Here is a 21,570-nt window from a genome sequence, read left to right as displayed (position 1 = left end):
GCAGACAGATCAAATATTCAGGACACCGCAGAGCGACAAATTGGGCACAAATCAATGGCGGGCGCGGCGAGCTAAAAAGCTCGACCTCATTATTGAACATGAATTAATCACACTTGTCGATTGTCTATAGTGATGGGAACGTCCGTGTCGACATCTGCTCGATAAACAGCATCTAGTACCTAGGTGTCTTTTCGCCAGTGTTGGTAGGTAGGTACCTGCTGCCTTGGTTACCTGCAATTAAGTAAGTAGGTATACCATACCTGTCACCTAATTTACACAGCAGTATTTTTGATTATTACTACTAGTAATCAACTGTACGTACATTTATTTTCAAGATATGCGCGATTATAACCTGATGATTGTAGGTATAAATAGGTATATATTGTACCTACTCTGTGGGTTAATTAATAGGTGATCATTTTGAGTTTCCATTGCGTTATTGGTTGTCTAGCATTAGATTTGTTGTCTGGCAAGGCTTAAAGTATGCAGCTCGTTTAAATTAACGTTATGATGGATGTCACCGACGACCACTTTTAGTTTAACTACGCTGCCTTTTCAACTTGCTCTAGTTCTAGCTAGGGTAAGTCCAGGATAGATACCCCACTTTTCGAAAATGCCAAATAACTCCGAAATTTAGAATCTTAGAGCATTGCGTTCTTTGGGAGATATTAAATATATTTCTTAATGTTCTATATTATCTGAATCGTTCTGATATAGACTGTGTAGATTTTGTGTAAATTGTATTTCTTTGGACCTCTGAAAAATGGGATAGACGCCTACTGTGGCGGATAGATGACTTATCATGAAAAAACTTCCGAGGATAGGTGCCCCTAGTGGGGACCGACGACTTAGTTTAAACATTGTGATTGGTTTGTTCTGAAATGAAAGAACTATATTATTATAATCAGTCTTTATGGTGTTTTATATAACTTTTATTTTCATTTCTTGGCCATCTTCGTCAAAGTTATGCTTTAGCTTTTTAGCGAACTGGTATGCTAACTGACGTATTGGTGTTCAGTCCGGTGAAAATCCAGCTTCTCCTAATTTGAATGTAAGAGCCACGAGTCGTTTTTCGTTATCATAGGATGTTTTCCTGAAATAAATAAAAATAAATGCTGGATATATATTGTTTTTCAGTAATAATTATGCCATACAGTAACTAAAATTATATGATGCAATACAGTACAAAGTAAAAGTAAATCAAATTAAAAACAACAGTAAAAATACAGTAATTTTGAAAATAAGTTATAATATAGGTACTTAATGTCAATTTATTTTTGCCATTAATAGCAAATCTTCATCTTAATATTTTAGATTGTATTCCTTATATTCTAGAAATCTTATTTACGCCTTTCTCTCCTTTTTTCATCTCTTTAAACGCTGCTAGCTTACTATCTTCGGTCTAGGTTACAGTACGAAGTACAACACCCTGTTTTCTTTTATATTTACGAGGCATTTTGCTCTCCTGCAACAACACAACACTTATAATAAACAGTTGGGGATAGTTGCCCTTAGGGGCATCTATCCTAATAAAAAACGGGGCAACTATACTTTTTGTAGGGGATAGATGCCCTTATCAATAAAAACAAAAGATGGGTTTCAATTACTATAAAATCTATCAGTATACATAGGCTAATCTTCAATGCAAGCAGACAAATAGAAAAAAAATAGACATTATAAGCGGGAGAAAAAATACACTGTTGAAAGTATTTACGAATCTTATTTTGGCGCCTTTTGTCGTCTCACCGCGGATGATTTTTACTCACACAGACGAAGCGCATGGACTCCGGTCGAAATTCCTCCCGACACTAAGGTTTGCAGGGGGAGGACTCGTTACTTACAGTAAAATTTTCCTCCTACAGTGCTCCTAACATAATGAAATACAAATCAAGTCATCTATCCCACTGGGGCATCTATCCTGGAATTACCCTATATCTCCGCCGTATGTCTCAATATTAGAATAACCTCAGCTAACATTCGGTGGAGAGAAATTATGATGTGGTGTCTTACTGCCCCTTGAGTATCGTCGACAAGCAGCAGTCGGCACATCCCTACGTGATGAATATTGTATGTTGCAATTTGTATAATTTGATTAAGCGCACCTGTGCGGTGGGCGATGCGTCGCGCTACGGGTATCGTCTGACTCTCTTCATTAAATTATTATAATCGTTGTTTTAATATTGATTAGTAGGGTAAACTCTGTATTCTATTTTTGAAATCCGATGCGGGAAAAAAATGTAGGTAATAACTTTTTTATATCTTTCTAGTTACTATACCTACTTAGCTATTATTTTTTTCTGATCGTAAGATTTCCCAGTATATATGCTATTATAGTATATAGGATAATAGAACAAAAAAAAAGATTTCCCAATAGGGCAATAGGAGGTCTGCTTTCCGACAAAGCGGGCTGTGTACCGAATTGGCATTATTTTAAATAAACAATAGTAGGTGCCTCTATGTTCGAGTTTTCGTTTTTTTTTTTTTTTTTTTCCTGTCTGAGTAGGTGCCGATAGCTCCCTGTGGAACCACTACGGCGTCACCGGGGGTGTTGGGCGAGCGCAGAAGCATCGCCTGATGTGACCCGAAGGCTGAAAGAAAGATAGAGGACGGAACGGCTCTCTAAGGGCGTCTCCTATGAGACTCGGACCTCGGCTTAGAGGGCCATTCTGGAGGAGGTAACCGTGACCTGAGTGAATCAGTCCGGACGCCCCCAAGATCGTGAGTTAGAAAACCCACGTCCGGGTGACGTTAGATATCGGGGACCTCGTCTTCGCCGGCGAAGACGCTGTATAGCTTGTGATTGTGTTACCTGGGAAGCATTGTCGGTTGTTTCGAGTCTTGGACCACCAAGGCATCTGGTTGTAGAGTATGAAATATTGACCTTTCTTCCTTCTAAGAAGTTCTCAACTCGAAGTTGGAAGTTAGTTCTCTGCCAATATTCAACATTAAATCTGATTATTACAAATCAAACATCACCATTTTACTTTGTCATACGCCCTTAAAAATGTCCCTATTCACACAAGTAGGCGAGGAAGCATGGTTTCGGCTAAGCGATACGATCGCGTCATTATCATTCGCACATTAAACACCACCTATCTGCCTCGCACACTTATTTAATCAATCACTCACCCTCGCTTATCAAAATACCCATCCCGGCAAATTACATATTAATACTGGCAACACTAAAAAGCTCACGTCAAACTGACAGTTATACTGCCATCGAATAATTTAAAAGCTGCTAAGTCACACATTGTAATTTTTAAGTAATTGATGGTTAGATAGGTCATGAGTGTGTATTTTCCTTTTTTAAATACTTCATGTATGATGAATGTGAAATAAATACATAAGCAAAGTTTTTAGTTATTTCTCAGTTTGAAAAAAAAACTTATATTACCTAGGTACTTGTTGCATAAATAAATAATTCAAGACAACGCAGATGTCTTTTCTCTAAATAACATTAGGTACATTCATAGATTTACGAGTCGGTACAGGTACATTTCTTAGTTACCTACTAAAAAATTAAAAATAGAGTAGGTAACTAAAATCATGGTTAATAAAATAATAATAAAATAAAATGTGTTTATCCAAACTACTAACCTATTACTAAGTTAAATTAAAGATTAATTTATGTTCTATAATATTCGTTACTTTCGTTTGTAATTACAAGCATTATAACTTCCTTGACAAATTAGAATCTAACAACACGCAGTTAGCCGCATTTTAGTAGGATTCTACCCTACAAAAAAAAATTGCGGAAGTCCGAACGCGCGCATGTAATTATAATAATATTTTTACGAGCAGTTTAGGGTTGTGTGGGATCGAGAGGGTCCAGGTATTGTTATATGAGGGATGAGCGTGATGGTACTGTAATGTGCTTAGCTTGCCAGGTGGTTGGTTTAAAGAGATTCGTAACGGTCGTAAATTGTACCTTGTAATGTGATTATTGATGCGATTAATAGGTTATAGGTTTTTTTATAATTTTGATGCGTTTCTGTATGCTTATTACTTCACCTATTAAATAAAAAGTAAAGTTACTTAGGAAAAGAAATGATGTTAGCACTCATAGTTATGAGTACATAACTCCATGTTCTTCATATCATCAGAGAATTGCGTTGTGTACCTATATATCTTGGAGACATTTAATGAAACATTTATATCAAACTTGGATACCTACTTACCTGTAATAAATCATTGCTATTTTAATAGTCAAAAAAATTAATAAATTATTTTCTAAATTTATCAACCATAAATTAAAAATGAAAGTAGTTAAATATTTATAATCATTCGGAGAGTTTCCATGGGAAAATCAATCAAGGCTCTTCAATTTTAATCAAAGCGTTGTCCATTATCTCTTTAAGTCCCTAGCATAAACAAATTGCAGTTCAATTACTTGCATGACCCTTTTTACCGATAATGTTGCCAGAACCGCAGTGTTCCCACAATTGAAGCAAAATATTGCGCGATAATGAACTTTATTATTATTGTGATATGCAATTTCTTTTTAGTTTTATAAAATATGTTGTGTATTCGTAGTGTGGTTTCAATTGAGGAATCGCTCATACGTAACGATTGAAGAGAGCGCGCGGTGCCGGCCACGCGTTTCTTTTATTACTTTTTATTTGGACTTAATTTCATTAATAAATAGGTATAATATGACGAATCGCTTTTTTTGAAAATCATTTAATATAATTATTTCCCTTTTAAAGGCCCCGTAGTCAACTGGGAACCCATAAAGTTTCGCCATTTCCGTTTGTTCGTGGTTTAGCTCGGAGACTATTAGACTATTAGTACAAAAAGCTGTAGGTAATTTAGCAAAACCTATGAACAGTACGTTGAGAAAGTAGTACCAATAATAATTTGTTTTGGGGTTACTTTCCGTGCATGTAAATTAGGGATGAAGTTGGTTTAACTTTACTATCCCATAATGTGAGATGGCGTTGAATAGCTCTATAAAAAATTTTTATGGATGTTTTTTTTATTCTTTGCAAGTTAGACCTTGATTACAATCTCACCTGATGGTAAGTGATGATGAAATCGAAGATGGAACCAGGGTAACTTGTTAGGAGGAGGATGAAAATCCACGCCCCTTCCGGTTTCTACACGCTAAATCGCTTGGCGGCACCGTCTTCGTCGGTAGGGTGGTAACTAGCCACGGCCCAAGCCTCCCACCAGCCAGACCTGGACCAATTAAGAAAACCTCAATCGGCCCAGCTGGGGATCGAACCCAGGACCTCAGTCTTTTAAATCCACCGCGCACACCACAAACAGTTTTTTTTCTTGTTAAAAAGAGTTGGAATTAATCAACCTCAAACCACCCACATAAGTTGGGTATGGTGTCAGATGAGTTCTGGACCAAAAGCTATAAAGAAGATACCTACTAATAAAAACTACCTACTCATGTATTAAACCTCATAACCATCAATGAATATCATCGAAATTCTAAACTAAATCACTCAATTCTAAACAAAAATCTATCTACATAAAAAACAAATAATATCAGCTAAGGTAATGAAAAAAACAAAATCGCTATTAAACCAAACATAAATGAAATCCAAATCCATTTGAAACACCAAAAAAATCTTGTCAAATTGACATCACTTCGCATAGGTAAGTTGATTCACACCCCGCTACAGAATGGACCACACACGATCTGTTAGTTCTGCCCCCATTTAATTGCCAACACAAACGTCTATGGATTTCTTAGTCGCTTATCAAGGGTTGATTATATGGTCAGCCAAAACAAACAACCCATTTTAGGAGATTGAGGAGCTTGTGATTTTTATACGTCTGCAAGGAGAAGAGTTGTGTTTTTGAGCCTTTCGTAGGTGTGTTTTTTTTTTTTGGAACGAAGTTCTTTTAAGCGGCTCACGGTGGAGTGAAGGGCAAAAATCGTCACGTATAAAAACAGTACTATAGATATGTATATAGGTAGGTATAGGAACTTAGTCTTCAAATAGACTTACTTATATTTTCTTACAACTATTATACCTATTAGTACCTACTTAGTTTCTTGAAGAATATAAGTTTATTTATTTAAGCTAATTACTTTGTTTATAATTCAATAAAAGCTAATTACAATGAAACTTAGTAGTGAATTACCTACTCACCACAAAAATGGTTAATGAAAGACTTAAATAACTCTTTTATTTTCGTAGTGTTATACGCACGTGGAGAGTAAACTTTTTTAATTGAATTATTTTCCAATTCTATAAACCCTCCTTAAAACTAATGATTGAATGATATGTGATATTTCATTTTAAATTTGGTTTTTGTTAAAAAACACTCGATATTTTTTTTAATATAACTCAAAGTAGCCAGAAGAATGAACTAGAAAAGTCTAAGAATACTTGAGCTCGGGTGGTCCAGTACAGGCGCAGGACATTTTGGAACATCTACATTAATCAAGCACTTACACAATTAATATAAATTTGACAAGTGTCAAATGTCATTTTACTAGTAAAATAACATTTCAGTGACAGTTGCACTAGTCATTTTACTGACTAGAATTAATCCTCTGACTATACCTACTCGTAGATATGATAAATACTTATTTGTGAGAAATAGAAATTGTTGTTTTGAAATTGAAAAAGTGAAAAAGTCTTTCTTGCAAACTGTTTTGATAGATTTTTACTTCCTGGCCTGGTAACAGAGTCACTTGGCTGATAAACTATAATAAACGACTTTGATTTGACATCAGCAGCCTAATTCACTATCTTTGACGTACGCTAGTTGACTTAAATGAAATTGAGATTCTATGTAACAAATGTCATCCGACGCTTACTGGTGGATATCACGCAATATGTAGATGACATTTTGTCAATTGATTTGATGTTTATTTTAGGTAAGTTGATGATAAATACCAAAATAGTGAATAATCCAGCTGGTCATTCCCATTTACACAAGTGAAAGTTTCAATTGGTAGTTTTAAATAAATATTTTAAAATAGTTTTCTTTTAAACGACTTAGAATATATTTTTTAATACGTTATTTAATAGAAAATCGAAATATTTTCTATTCCTGGATTTCAAAATTCGTTAAAAATCAGCTGGTCTAGAGACATGTGTGAGCTGTGACTCTACGTTTTAATAAATGTAGACAAAAACGCTCTCACTCTTATGCGTGTTACTTATCTTAATATCTCATAAATGTCACAACGTGACCAGTCCTTTTGGTTCTTCTAAGCCAAGGATACAAAATCTCATTTCAATTTACTATAATGGAAAACACATTATGCTATTGTTTTTATCTAAATCAACGTTAAAAATATTTGATTGCTTTTGAAATTTTCGAATCTTATTTACTTTACAAAAGTCCTGAGAATATTTGTTTTTGTAAGTAATTATATTTGATTATTATTATGGACTTACAAGCGGGCGCCCGCGACTTCGTACGCGTGGAATTTAGTTTTTCACAAATCCCTCGGGAACCATAGATTTTCCGGGATAAAAAGTAACCTATGTGTTAATCCAGACTATAATCTATTCCTACTTCAAATTTCAGGTGTTTTGGTTCAGTAGCCGAAGCGTGAAAGAGTAACAAACATTCATACCATCAAAATAAACCGGTTTACGCAAATCCATGGATTTTTTCGGTCTTGTGTTAATCCAGAGTAAAATCTATTTCCATTTCAAATTTCAGCGAAATCGCTTTAGTAATAGTTAAAGAGTTACCACCCTACCAGGAAAGACGTACCGCTAAACGATTTAGCGTTCCGGAGCGATGTCGTGTAGAAACCGAACGGAGTGTGGATTTTCATCCTCCTCATAAAGAGTTAGCCCGCTTCCTTCTTAGATTGCATCATCACTGACTATCAGATAAGATTCTAAAGGGCTACCTTGTAAAGAATAAAAAATAATGTCCCAAAAAGTCTCATAAAAACATTGTATTAAGAAGTAGTTAAATATATCTAAAATCCCGTTCACCTGTGCACTTATAGCAAGACACAAGTTTATGATGATTTTACTGCGAGAGCCACTTAACGCCCGCCGCGGCTACCGTGCACTCCTCCCCCTCGCCCCCCGCATACCCGCACACTCTGCTATACACGACCCCCTCCCTTCAATACATTTTTTAATTATAAAGATATTTGGAATCCTTCAGCTCCTTCACCTTGTATATAATTATATGTTTTCTGTGCCTTCACACAAGAAGTAAAAATAAAAGAAATTGTAATGATTTTAACTAATTGTCAATTTGTTTTATTTTGTAAGAAGAGCAACTGTTGAGTTTCTTGCCGGCTCTCATTCTCATCAGGATCTGTCTTCCGGACCGGTGGTAAAGAATTTTCAATTTACATAATATTCAAATCAATTTCGACGTCAAACTTAATGTTTTTACTATTTGATATTAGATACTTTAGTCTTCAAGTATCAATAAAGCTCGTATAGCTATAGTATTACGATTTGTAATATGTATCAATAATTTTATACTGATCACTAGAACAGATACCAAAAGGAAAGGATATCTGTATCAAAAATTTCGCTAATTGTTATTAGCAACAGGTTATGGGTCCAGATCACGCTTAATCTCGAGGTTTGGTCAGCCGCTCTTTATAGGTATTCGATAAAAACTTTTGAAGCGCGATATAAAATGTTAAAGCGCCATCTCGTGACAGGCTTAACAGAATAACAATAATCTATACTAATAATATAAAGAGGTAAAGTTTGTAAGTTTGAAACATTCTATGAAAGGGGAAATCTTCGGAACTACTGATCTAATTTCAAAAATTCTTTCACCAGTAGAATGCTACGTTATCGAGAAGTGCTATAGGCTATATTTTATATTGGTATCACATATATTAGCAGAGTTATCACAGTTTTTGTCATACAGGTCGGACCGAAACTCCTCCTAAACAGACTTAATCGCATGCGCTGCCTTAACCATTGTGTAAAATTAAAATCAATGTATGACTTTCCTAATTGTACCTTTAAAGTAGGGGTACAGTAAGGTTGGATAGGTTTAGGTAGGAAGTAGGGTAAGATAGGGGTAGGGAAGATGTGCACATAAGTAAAAGCGAACCTTGGCCGGGTCCGCTATCACACTAATATTTTAAAGGCGAAAGTTTGTGTGTGTTTATGTTTGTTCCTCGATTTGGCTGAAATTTGGAATGGAAATAGATTTCACTTTGGATTAACACATAGGCTACTTTTCCATGAAAAATCCGGAAAAATCCATGGTCCGCTAGTTAATTATATAACATTATTTCTATCAGTTGATTGCAATTGAACTTTATTTTATACTCGCGGACAACCGCGACTTCGTAAATAGATGTAAACTTTCGACCCTTATTTCACCCTCTTCTGTATAAATCGCATGTTTATTATACAAATACAGGATGTCCCATAATTAATGGATAAAACACAAATGGTAGTTACATCACCTAATTATCTACAACAGATTTGAATAGTTTTCCAAAAATCCCTAGGGTAGCCAAGTTATATTTTTTTTTTTTGATTTTTCAAAAATTTCTATATTAAATCAGTTTTTTCAATGCTGTAGCTGCTGTAATTATGATTTTAAAGATCTGATTTTTGTTAAATACTACGAAATAAATTACCAACGTACTTTAATGCTAATGTTTGTTCCTAAATATTGTATTATGCAATAATAACCAGTGCACAGTAAAACCAACTGTGGTTTGTGTTGCACTATGGTTAGGCTTAATTTCAATGTGTTGTTTGTTGAATAATAAATAAATAAAATAAATAAATAAATTTATATAAATAATGTTTTATTTGTTTTGTAGATGAAGCTTTAAGTGCAATAATTATTTTTCTTTCTTTAAGATAACTCAATGACAAAAAATTGCCCTGTAAAAAATTTTGCATTTATAATATTAGTATAGATTAGTATGCAAGTATAGATGTCGTAATAAAAAAGCGATTCATCCCCATGAATAACAGTTTTACAACCCCTAAGCCGAGACCAGCACGACGCAAGCATTCGTACCTCATAACCACAAAACACTGTGGATTAGCGATACGCTATCCCCGGGCTATTGCTAATTAATTCCGCATTTTGGCTGATAAATATTCCAATCTCAGAGATTTACGCCACTGATATATAATTAACTAAGATACAATTTAATAAAAATACTATTTCTAAGCTTGATTTCGTATTTTTTTTAATTAGTTCAATCAATAATTAAACTACAGAAAATATCCAAAAAATAATAAAATTAATCGTTCATCGATCGTTTTTTAACAAATTTCAAAAATATTATTTAAACATACATAAAAATAAAATAAAAACATACATACAGCCGAACGTGTTCTACGTTCTTTTGGAAGTCGGTTAAAAAACCATTATTTTTAAACGTCGCTCGCTAGTTAATTATTGTCTGAATAAAAAACATTTCTGCATCAATTTTCATTCTCATCACGAAGATTATAGACTAAATATTCCATCTGGGTTGTCTTAGAATTCGATGCGGAAGAAATCGCAGACGTCTTATGTATAACAAATAAAGAGAAATTCTAGCTCACAATCGAGTTTGTGAGCTAGAATTTCTCTTGGCAGATATTCTGTGTTCGCCCAGAAAAATCATTTGCAGTAGGTATAATATCAATGGGCCGGGGTCTCACAGCTAACCCTCGCTGGTACCTTAAGCCCCGCTCGCGCAAGGGTCGCAGAGTTCCCAGCCATCGCTTGAGGCAGCCACTTGTACGGGATTATGTCATGCTCGGTTTTGCTGGTTGCCAAACGGGATTTTTGTCGGGGTTACATGGCGGTGTTAAAAGCTGTGATGTATGAACTAAAGTTATTTCTATTACTAAACATCTCTCAAAATTAGTAAAAAAATTATAACATTTTTCTTTTAGATCTAATTTTAACTGAACCATTGTCATAAACAAGTCATATATCTTACTCATTAACTATACTCATATATATACGTGGAATGGTGCAAATGATTTATTTTTCAACTTGTTCCTTAAAATAGTGGGCTAGCAGACAATCTGTTTTTCTCTTATCACAGTCATTACTAGTAATTGTATAGGACAAGGTATAACTAAATGTAAATTAATATTATAAGGTAAGATTTCATTTAATGTCTGACAGCTGGAAGAATGCAAGTAATAAAAACTTTCTTTTCAACCGACTTCAAAAAAAGGAGGAGGTTCTCATTTTAACGCGTATGATTTTTTAAATGTATTTACCTCATAAATTCGTCATTTATTGGCCAATTTTGAAAATTCTATTTTTGTTTGAAGGATTTGGTATACTTTTAGATTGGTCCCATTTCATTTTCATGCAAATTGGTTTACTAATTTTGTGTTAGAATTTTTTTTTTATTAAGAAAGAATACAATGTGGAGCTTAAGCTAACTTATCCTAATAGTAATAACTATACAAATCATGCCCACGTGGAATGGTGGCAATAATACTGGCTGCATTTGTTGCGCTGGACAGCCAGGCTGATCCTTTGCGCAAAAAATGAGCCAGCCCTTCTGTCACCAGTCGCGGTGAAATTATTCGGTAAAATTTTTTGGCACTGCGACTCCATGGCCCAAGGGTCTCCACAAAAGGCAAAAGGTACAAATATGTAACTCTCTGTCAGAGAGGCATACTTGAGCCACTTACCGGTTTCAGCTTTTTCTGCTGTTAGATTCAAAATAACTTGTATACGTCATTGATGTCGGTTTAAAAAAGATTATTAATATTGTAAGCACCATGTAACACCACCCGAATACGGAGGTCCATAGCATAACTTTAATTGTTTTTAAAGTACCTACGCACACGCGGTCACGTGTTTTAAGAGGGCCTCGCGTGTGTGGGAGACTTATTGTACGCAAAAACTGTCTATAGCCAAAACAGTAGTTACAATACTTGGGCATAAAAGCACTTGGTAGCTCAATTGTATTGCCTATAGGTATTTCGCTTTGTAATTTTTGGCTGTTTACGAGTTGATGTTTTGTTTTATTTAAAATTAGTGTACTGTACCCATGAATTTGTTGCTAAATTAAAGGCCAACCCACATTTAAGCGCCCCGTGTGATTGATTCCTTTGGTAATTTTTTAAATCATACTTATTCTAAACGTGAAAGTTTGTAAGGTTATAATAAATAAATAAATAAATAAGCCGTTTTTACATATCTAAATTTACATATCTAAATTACATTTCAAAAGTTGTTAGTAGTCTGTTAGCAAGTTTTCTTAAATTATGTTAGTAATATTAGTTAGTAAGTTCTTATTAAATATGGACCCCTGAAAGGGTAAAGGCCTCCTCCATCTTCTTCCACAACTCCCTGTCTTTGCCAGATTTCATCCATTCGTTTCCGGCTATCTGAATGATATCATCAGCCCACCGTCGGATTGGTCTCCCTACATTTCTTTTTCCTAATGGACCTTTCCATCGTGTTGCTTCATTAGTCCATCTTTTGTCTACATATCTTGAGATGTGGCCGGCCCATTTCCATTTAAGTGTGAGTGCATGGCTAAGAGCATCGGCCACTTTAGTTTTTTGTCTGATGGTCACATTCTTCACTTTATGAATTTTCCTAATCTTCAACATGCTTCTTTCCATTGCTCTCTGAGTACATTTAATTTGTTGTTTTGTTTTGTTTGTAAATATCCAGGTCTGGCAACCGTATAGTAAGCATGGTAAAAGACACGAATCGAAAACTACTTTTTTCAAATGCATGTCGTAATTTCCTTTAAGGACTTCTTTCTGTGACCAAAATTTTTTCCAAGTTATGTTGATTCTTCTTGTTATTTCATCTTCGTTATTGAACTTGTTAAATGAGTTTAGCTGTTTCCCCAGATATAGGTACTCGTTTACATATTCCATATTATTTCCTTTTATTTCAATGTGCCTTTTATGGCTATTAGTCATTATCTTTGTTTTGCTTACATTCATTTCCAAGCCAATTTTGGAACTTTCATCATCAAGTGATCTCATCATTTCTTCTAGGTCTTTAGAGGTTTCAGCTATTATGACTATGTCGTCTGCGAACCTTAAATGATTTAGATAGCACCCGTTTATTAACATCCCCTTGTTTGACCAGTCTAGCTTCTTGAATATATTTTCGAGTACAGCGATGAAAAGCTTTGGTGACAAGGGGTCTCCCTGTCTAACTCCTCTTTCTATTTTTATCTTTTCTCCTCTTTTTTCCAGTTTGACCTTACTTGTACTGTTTGTATATATATATTTTAAGATGTTAATATATTTTTGATTTGCATTTGAGCATCGTAAGGCATTCCATATCGAACAATGGCTGATACTGTCGAAGGCCTTACTGTAATCAATGAAGGCCAGATACAGAGGTATTGTAAGGTTATGGATGTTTGTTACTCTCGGGTGACCCTGCTTTCTCCACACACGGCCGTGGGTTCGATTCCCAGAGCTGTAAAATATACTCAGAGGCACTATTATCCGCCCATTTTAATATACTCGCGTCATATTAAAGAGGGCGGATAATTGTGCCTATATTTCAGTCAGTCATATCAGCCGATGGACGTCCACTGCAGGACATAAGCCTTTTGTAGGGAGTTCCAAACATCAAGATCCTCAGCCCCCTGCATCCAGCGAATCCCTGCGACTCGCTTGATGTCGTCGGTCCACCTGGTGGGGGTCGACCAACATTGGGTTTCCTAGTGCGAGGCCATTTCAGCACTTTGGACCCCGTATAGTTAGTATAATTATTATTTATTTATAACTAGGACCTAGGTATCTAGATAATGGCATCCACAAGGTTTTCAACTAGAGTAAGCACTATAGACAACTGTACAAAATGCAAAACCCTTCTCCAATTATTAGCAGATTACAAAAATAAGAAAACTAATGTCAAACAAAGGTTATGATTCACAACATTTGTCAGGACAATTAACAAATTAACAATACAAACTGTAACCAAAATAAGACCCTAGAATGGCAGACAATGACCTTGAGTGAAGTCACGCACTTGTGAACGTTGTGTGTAGGGTTAAAGGTACCTTGGAAAAGGACTGTTAACAAACACTCCCCTTTTCCATTCAAGTCACTCTCCCGCCTATCCCAAGTAACTCATAAAGAATTACACAAGAGATGTGGCTCGAACGCCACGAGCACACAGAAGCCGTCCGTACTGAGGGTAGGTAGTAGATATTTTTGCACCTATAAAGTGCAAAACCTAGGTATTTATAAGAATATTCTATTCTCCAGGGAAAGAAAAATAATAAAACCATAACCGTATCGTAATTTTTGCGCCACGTTTACTAAATTAAAAAAAAAAAAATTTAGTTCACCAAAAAACATAAACAATATAGTGTTGTGTGTACATTCGTATACCTAGCGAGTGGTGCTTGTGTGGAGTATGTACAGTGCCGAGAGGGCCACTATACGGCACGGCAATTATTTGTATACGCTGTAATGACTATTAAATTATACGCGCGTGTTACTGGATATATGGGTAATCAGATATTATGGATAATGTCTGAATGTGGAAATATTTTAAAGTAAAATCTCGTTTATTTCTGTGAGAACATTTTTTGACGGCCTTCGTGGCGCGTTGGTATGCGTGGTGGATTTACAAAACGGAGGTCCTGGGTTCGATCCCCGATTGGGCAGATTTTCTTAATTTGTCCAGGTCTGGCTGGTGGGAGGCTTCGGCCGTGGCTAGTTACCACCCTACCGGCAAAGACGTACCGCCAAGCGATTTAGCGTTCCGGTACGATGCCGTGTAGAAACCGAAAGGGGTGTGGATTTAATCCTCCTCCTAACAAGTTAGCCCGCTTCTATCTTAGACTGCATCATCACTTACCATCAGGTGAGATTGTAGTTAAGGGCTAACTTGTAAAGAATAAAAAAAAAAAGAACAATAACTAACTATGTTAATTTTGAACAGATAGTAAGTACCTACCTATCTATTTGCTATCTAGAACTACTAATATTATAAAGCTAAAGAGTTTTTTTGTTTGCTTGAACGCGCTAATCTCAGGAGCTAAAGGTCCGATTTAAAAAATTCTTTCAGTTTTAGATAGCCCATTTATCAAGGATATAAAATTATCTCCGTATTTCTCCGGGAACGGGGGGTGAAACCGCGCGGTGTCAGCTAGTCTATAATAGAAATGAGGTGATGAAATTTAATATTTTGAAAGTCGAATATTTTGAAAGATTTTGTTGGAGAGCTTTATAATATGATCGATACTGACAAAACACTTTTTTGTTATTTTTTGTCTGTCTGCCTGTCTGTCTGACAGTCCGTCTTTTTTATTACCGAACATCACACTGAAACTACTGAATAAATTCAAATGAAACTTGGCTCGATAAATTTGATGCCATGATACGAAGATGGGTATAGGATACTTTTTGTCGCGAAAATAAATTCAAAAAGGGGTGAACTAGGGGTAGAAAGTTTGTATGGAAATTCAGATTTCAGATTTCAAGGTACATTTGTAAATGTAAAATTAGTTGATGTAGTTAGTTCATCTTAAATCTATTTATTATACTTTAAAAAACTTGCAAAAATATAAATAGAAGGGTGCAAAATAGGGGTTGAAAGTTTACATCGATTGTCACGCGGGAAGTCGCGGGCATCCGCTTGTGCTGCTATAAAATGGTCATCATTGTATTGTGTTATAGATAAAAAGCCGAAATATCCCTGAGCGTAGGTTATTTCAACTGCCAAACCTTGAAACTTCAATTCTGATGCAATCAGACAAAAGCAAACTCTATCAGAGAAAGGTGGAAACTCAATTTTACGAAATCGACGTTTGACTATTCAAAGCCCTGCCCCTTTAGCCAAGTGGCACGGCGATTCTCTTTCTACAATCGCAAACGTTTCGATAACTAGAAAAAGGTATGGAAATGACATTTGCTATCGATAGGTCACGTGATCAAGATCTGCCATTTGCATACATTTTTCTACTTTTCGAAGCGTTTGCGATTGTAGAAAGAAAATCAACGTGTCACTGGGCTACAGTGGCTGATGCAGTACGACATTACGTCAAAACTATAAGTACACATTAAATTCATTTTTAACCCGTAAAATAGAGGTTGTAACTTATTCGACAATTGACATGTCTCTTAGTTTGGCTGTATGTTTGTGGCATCGTAACTTATAAGCGAATGGACGGGGTTTATTTTTGTTTGAAATGGATAAAATGTAAACATATGACATTGATAGACATGAATAGAATTTGCAATAACCTTGAATGTAATAATATCATAAATGTAATTTCAAAACATATTTAATTAATATGGTAACTATCTGATTGAATTAAATAATAATTCAATTTACGCATGTGCTTATATCCATATTTAAATGAGACTTAAATAATAAAATTGTATGTAAATAGGTAATATTGCTCACTGCAATAATTTCACATTTCGTCTGTAACATAGTTTTAAAAATGCCAAGGCCTTTTTTATTGATACTCGACAAAGAGTCTGTTTTGAAAATACTTCCTAAACTTTTATTTTTTTGGTAAAATTTAAAACAAAAATAAAATTTCCATTAAGTTAAGGTAAACCTAAATGTACCATTAAGACTCTTTTCACTTCCCTTGAACTTCTTTTTATTCTTTACATGTTAGCCCTTAACTACAATGTCACCCGATGGTAAGGGGTGCTGCAATCTAAGATGGAAGTGGCTAACTTATTAAGAAGAGGATGAAAATCCACACCCCTTTCGATTTCTACTCGGCATCGTACTGGAACGCTAAATCGCTTGACGGTACGTCTTTGCCGGTAGGGTGGTAACTAGCCACGGCCGAAGCCTCCCACTAGCCAGATCTGGACCAGTTAAGAAAATCTCAATCGGCCAAACCTGCGATCGAACCCAGGACCTCCGTCGTGTAAATCCACCGCGCATACCACTGCCCCACGGAGGCCGTCAATATTCCACCGAGAAAATAGAATTGATCACTTAAAATATTCACATTTACATAGGTAATTACTAGCTGACGCCGCGTGGTTTTACCCGCGCAGTACTCGTTCCCGTAGGAATACGGAGATGATATATAGCCTATAGCCTTCCTCGATAAGTGGGCTATCTAACACTGAAAGAATTTTTCAAATCGGACCAGTAGTTCCTGAGATTAGCGTGTTCAATCAAACAAACAAACAAACTCTTCAGCTTTATAATATTAGTACAGATATTAAGTAAAAAGCATTCTACTTAAGCAATAAAACTCTAAAATACAGCAAATCATCCTATGATTTTCCCGCCAAACTCTCAAGTCGACCTAGTAAATTAAATCAAATCCATATTTCCACCACCACCGTAAGGTGTCGGGATAAAAACCAGGTTTTCCATCGCCGTGGGTGGTCCCATCGTGCCACTTAGCGTGTCACAAAAAATACCACCAAAATATGAAAATATCAAACTCATAACCGCACGTAAAGGTGAACGTGGATATGCCTTTGGACATGTTCTTTATTTCCATCCATTCCATTCATTTTTAACTTATTTTTTTTAATCAACATTAGTTTTCGTATTTAAAACAGAAATGTATTGCGAATGGGTTTAATCGATTAAAAAAATAAAGTTCTATATTTTTATTAATCGATTTTAATAATCAATATCGTACTTTTTAATATTTTTTTTTGTCAATTAACATTAAAAATGTTCCTAAATAAAACATTAATGAAAATTATATTTTTTTATACAAATCTAATGCTGCAAATGCAAACTTGTTCTTTTGACTTTGAAATTATAATACTTATTTAGCACTGTACACACTGTACATGTACGTTTTGTTCATATTTTTTACTTATTACTCCGTTAATGCCATATGTGAGTGTCGTAATAAGTACTGATAGGTGTAAAAATAGTCTAGTGCGCAATGGTAAAAGGTCAACGAGTAAACAAGTATTTACTGTTGAATGATGTAAAAAGAACCATTGAAAGTAGATGTAGGTTTAAGTGTTAATTAATACAATTATTCACAGACCAAGCAAATATTCTACCGCTTGCATGAAAAAAAACAAATATAGGTGAAAAACCGTCGCCTATAAACAGAGAAACACTTGGCAGGTCTTGCAAGGGCTAGTCGAACATAGCCCCTTCATTTCGTGGGGGTAATATTTTTTTAATAATTTGTTTTTATTTTAACTTCGTGGTATAATAATAATAATAGCCTTTATTTTAATAACAATAAATTATACAATTTTTAATATGTATGACAATCTAATTTTATTTTATGTCTTTATGTCAATTTAGTAATATCTACTCGTTTGTGATTTATTTATATAAGTAAATAGGTATATTAAAGTTACAAATTTTATCTTATTTATAATTTAAATACATAGATTAATAAATCAATTTCGTGGAAATACGGGGATAAAATATAATCTATGTTACTGTTAATGCTCCCTGAGCATTCTGTAATTGAAACAATTTCACTAAGTAGTTTTGAATTTTTCGTTACATACAAATCTTTAAACGTTATAGTTTTAGTGTAGATTTGTATTGGCGATAATTATTGTATGGACATGTCCTATCCTTCCTATTCTCAACGCACAATGTTTTCCTAGGTCAGGTACGATGCGCCTGCGCACAGGTACGATGAAAGCCTCCCCCTCCCCCCGCCTACCCTTCCACCTCGGAGTTAAGAGCTTGTTTCCTTTACCTTTTCATACGATAATGAAATAACATTCCGTCAAAACCACGGTAACACGGGTCCGTGAGTAACTACAAAAAAAACTCCAAGTTTAAGTTTGTTTATTTTTATCAAATTCGTAACAATATTTTTGAGTGTGACACTTTTGACGAAAAATTTAGGAAAAAAAACGCGTTTAATTTATATTTATTAAAACGTATAGTTAGGATTGTTGTCTCGTGTTTTTTCACTTTTCACTATTGATCTAAAAGTTTGTCTGTGTAGTAAGTAAAGCGGGGATGAAATATAATTTCAAGCTCTAGAAGAGAGTTTCTTTTGTTTTGATTTTAAATTAATTTAACTAATGTTAATTAAATTTTAACCCTACAAAAACAAAACAAAACCATGAGTAGAATAATCATGAACTCTACTTTTTAAAGATTTCATTAAAAAAAAAACACTTTATATAACCTAACTACAGGCTAATTCACTATCTTTATAATATGTGATAAATGAAATATTATACGAAATTGATAACTATTCTATGTAAAAATGTCATTCGGTTCTTTCTGGTAGATACCACACAGGTGAATAGGCCAGCAGAACTCTCGTATAGGTAGTCAGAGTCACAATTATCCGCCCATTTTTATATACTCGCATCATATTAAAACTGGCGGATAATTGTTCCTCTAAGTATAGTAGTCCAAGAATGGTATACACCTTCCTAATGTTAACCACCTGACTTGGTACAGCGCCACGTTAATTTTTAAAAGAATATGAGCCACATTAAATGTATTTGTTTTAAATGTCTCCACAGACCACACTGAGCCTTCCCATATAAGGATCGATCCAAAAAGGAGTTGTAAATACGTACAAACGATATTAACACTCCCGCGCCTTCCATTAACTTAAGTGTTGACTGACTCAGCTCGGAATCAGCTAAATTTTACAATATTCTATAATAATACACTCCGCTGATTATGGGATACAAAGTAAAATTATATTAGGTACCAGTAGCGAAGAATGGAATTTAGATGAAAGTAAGCCATCCTGCCGTTTGTGTATACTGTATGAGTTACAGTGTGATACAAACTCCGGTTTCTCATATATCTAGATACAGTAAAAATTCATGGATTTTTAAAGGTAACCCGACGGGAATCGGCTTGAATGAACTCATCGCCGCTGGTAGGTACCTATAATAAATATTAGCTGACGCCACGCGGTTTCACCCGCGCGGTTCCCGTTCACGTAGGAATACGGGGATAAAATATCTAACACTGAAAGAATTTTTCAAATCGGACCAGTAGTTTCTGAGATTAGCGCGTTCAATCAAACAAACAAACTCTTTATAATATTAGTATAGATAAGGCGGCCAACTTTCTGAAAAAATTAATGCGGGACTTTTTATGGATAGATAGGGTTGAGGGGGTTGGTAAAGTTTAGTCGGCATACGATACCTACCAAAATCACATAAAAACATAAAACTTCGTACAAAAGTCAAACGCCTTTGTATAGGTATATCACACAAATTTTAACGCGCAACGCTTATAAATATAGTCTGTCGATCCGTATTTGGCCAGTGGTGACTCGTGCTCAACAATGAGCCGAATACGTCGCTCTCGTTTTATTTTCATTGAAATGCTGCATTGCTTAAAGTAGAATGCATTTTATTCAATATAGTTCTGTAAAGGTGAACAAGTGAAGTGTGAAGTGTGAAGTGTAGGTTGAGTAGGAGTGTGTGGAGTGATTCATTCTATTTTATCGGTGTACTTCGCCGTACTAAAGTATGACATGACTTACGATTAGGTTATGACTGACTAACGAACATTTTTTTATAAAAAATATTAGCCATATTGAGCCTCAATAGCTCAACGGTGAGAGCGGTCGGATATCGGTGGTGGTTCGATCCCCGCCCCGTTGGTCTATTGACGTACCCACTCCTAGCATAGTCTTTCCCGACTAGTTGGAGAGGAATGGGAATATTGGTCATATCTAAAAGTTATGGCAAATATTCTTTTTTAAAAAAAATATATATTTATAAATATGACCAATACTCCCATTTTCCTCCAACTAGTCGGAAAAGACTGTATTAGGAGTGGGTACGACAATAGACCGAACGGGACGAAGATCGAACCACTCTCACCCACATCATCATCACCCTTCGCTGATGAGTCCGACCGCTTTACTTATGAGCTATTAAGACTAAGCCATTGATGGACGATGGACTATATTTGACCAATTTCGCTCTAATCAAATGATTTGATAAAAATAGTAATAAACTTGAGGACTGGCTATTGGTATGCAAATACTGCGATGCCATAATAAGAAATATTCCTTTTAACAAAAAACTGGAACCGACTTCAAAGACTGTCTTATAATTTAAGTTATTTTGATATTAACACAAAATTACTACACCGATATTCATGGAAATTAAATAGGGCCAATCTGAAAGTATACTCTTTCAAACAAAACAATAATTTTCGAAATTGGTTAATAAATGACGAAGTTATGAGGCAACACACAAAAAAAAAACAAAAACATACGCGTCGAATTGAGAAGCTCCTCTTTTTTTGAAGTCCGTTAAAAAAAAAACAAAGTCATCGGTCAAGTTATTGAGCACTTTTTGCACTAAACACGTCAGCGGTCGCCAGTGCGAGTTCTCACGTCAATTTCAGCTCGATCACCACAAAAGTGACAACTTCATGAATGGGCGGCTTTACGTGATCGTAGTGTTGTGCTCCGGCTTACATTACCTGGGCTTGAGCTTATCGTAGTGCTGTCAGGTTCATCCTATTGTTCTATGCGCCTTTGTCTATGGATTGTTAAGGTGTTAGGTTTATGGTTTTAATGAGATTATAGATAAGACTTTCTTTTGCTACACACACAGCTTATATGAATATTTTTGTATTACATTGTAATGACTAGGTTCCGGGTTCGATTTCCGGTTAAGTTATATTTGAGACTATTCGGTGTCTAACTATTTGAGATGAGTAAATTAAATGTTATTACCGTGTAATAAAATTAAATGTTTTAATCTATACTAATATTCTAAA

At 35.1% G+C, this 21,570-nt stretch overlaps 1 long non-coding RNA gene across 1 annotated transcript; it reads right to left on the bottom strand.

The window, feature by feature from the left end:
* Positions 1-672: 672 nt before the first annotated feature.
* Positions 673-21,197, bottom strand: LOC128199277 (uncharacterized). The gene is made up of 3 exons (XR_008251929.1): positions 21,061-21,197; positions 1,261-1,465; positions 673-1,093 (listed from the first exon to the last, which is right to left on the bottom strand). It is a non-coding gene; the product is annotated as an uncharacterized LOC128199277 (long non-coding RNA).
* Between the last annotated feature and the right edge of the window lie 373 nt (positions 21,198-21,570).

The sequence above is a fragment of the Bicyclus anynana genome, chromosome 21, assembly GCF_947172395.1.
Source record: "Bicyclus anynana chromosome 21, ilBicAnyn1.1, whole genome shotgun sequence".
NCBI classification, from domain to species: domain Eukaryota; kingdom Metazoa; phylum Arthropoda; class Insecta; order Lepidoptera; family Nymphalidae; genus Bicyclus; species Bicyclus anynana.
This window is presented reverse-complemented; position numbering and strand designations above follow the sequence as displayed.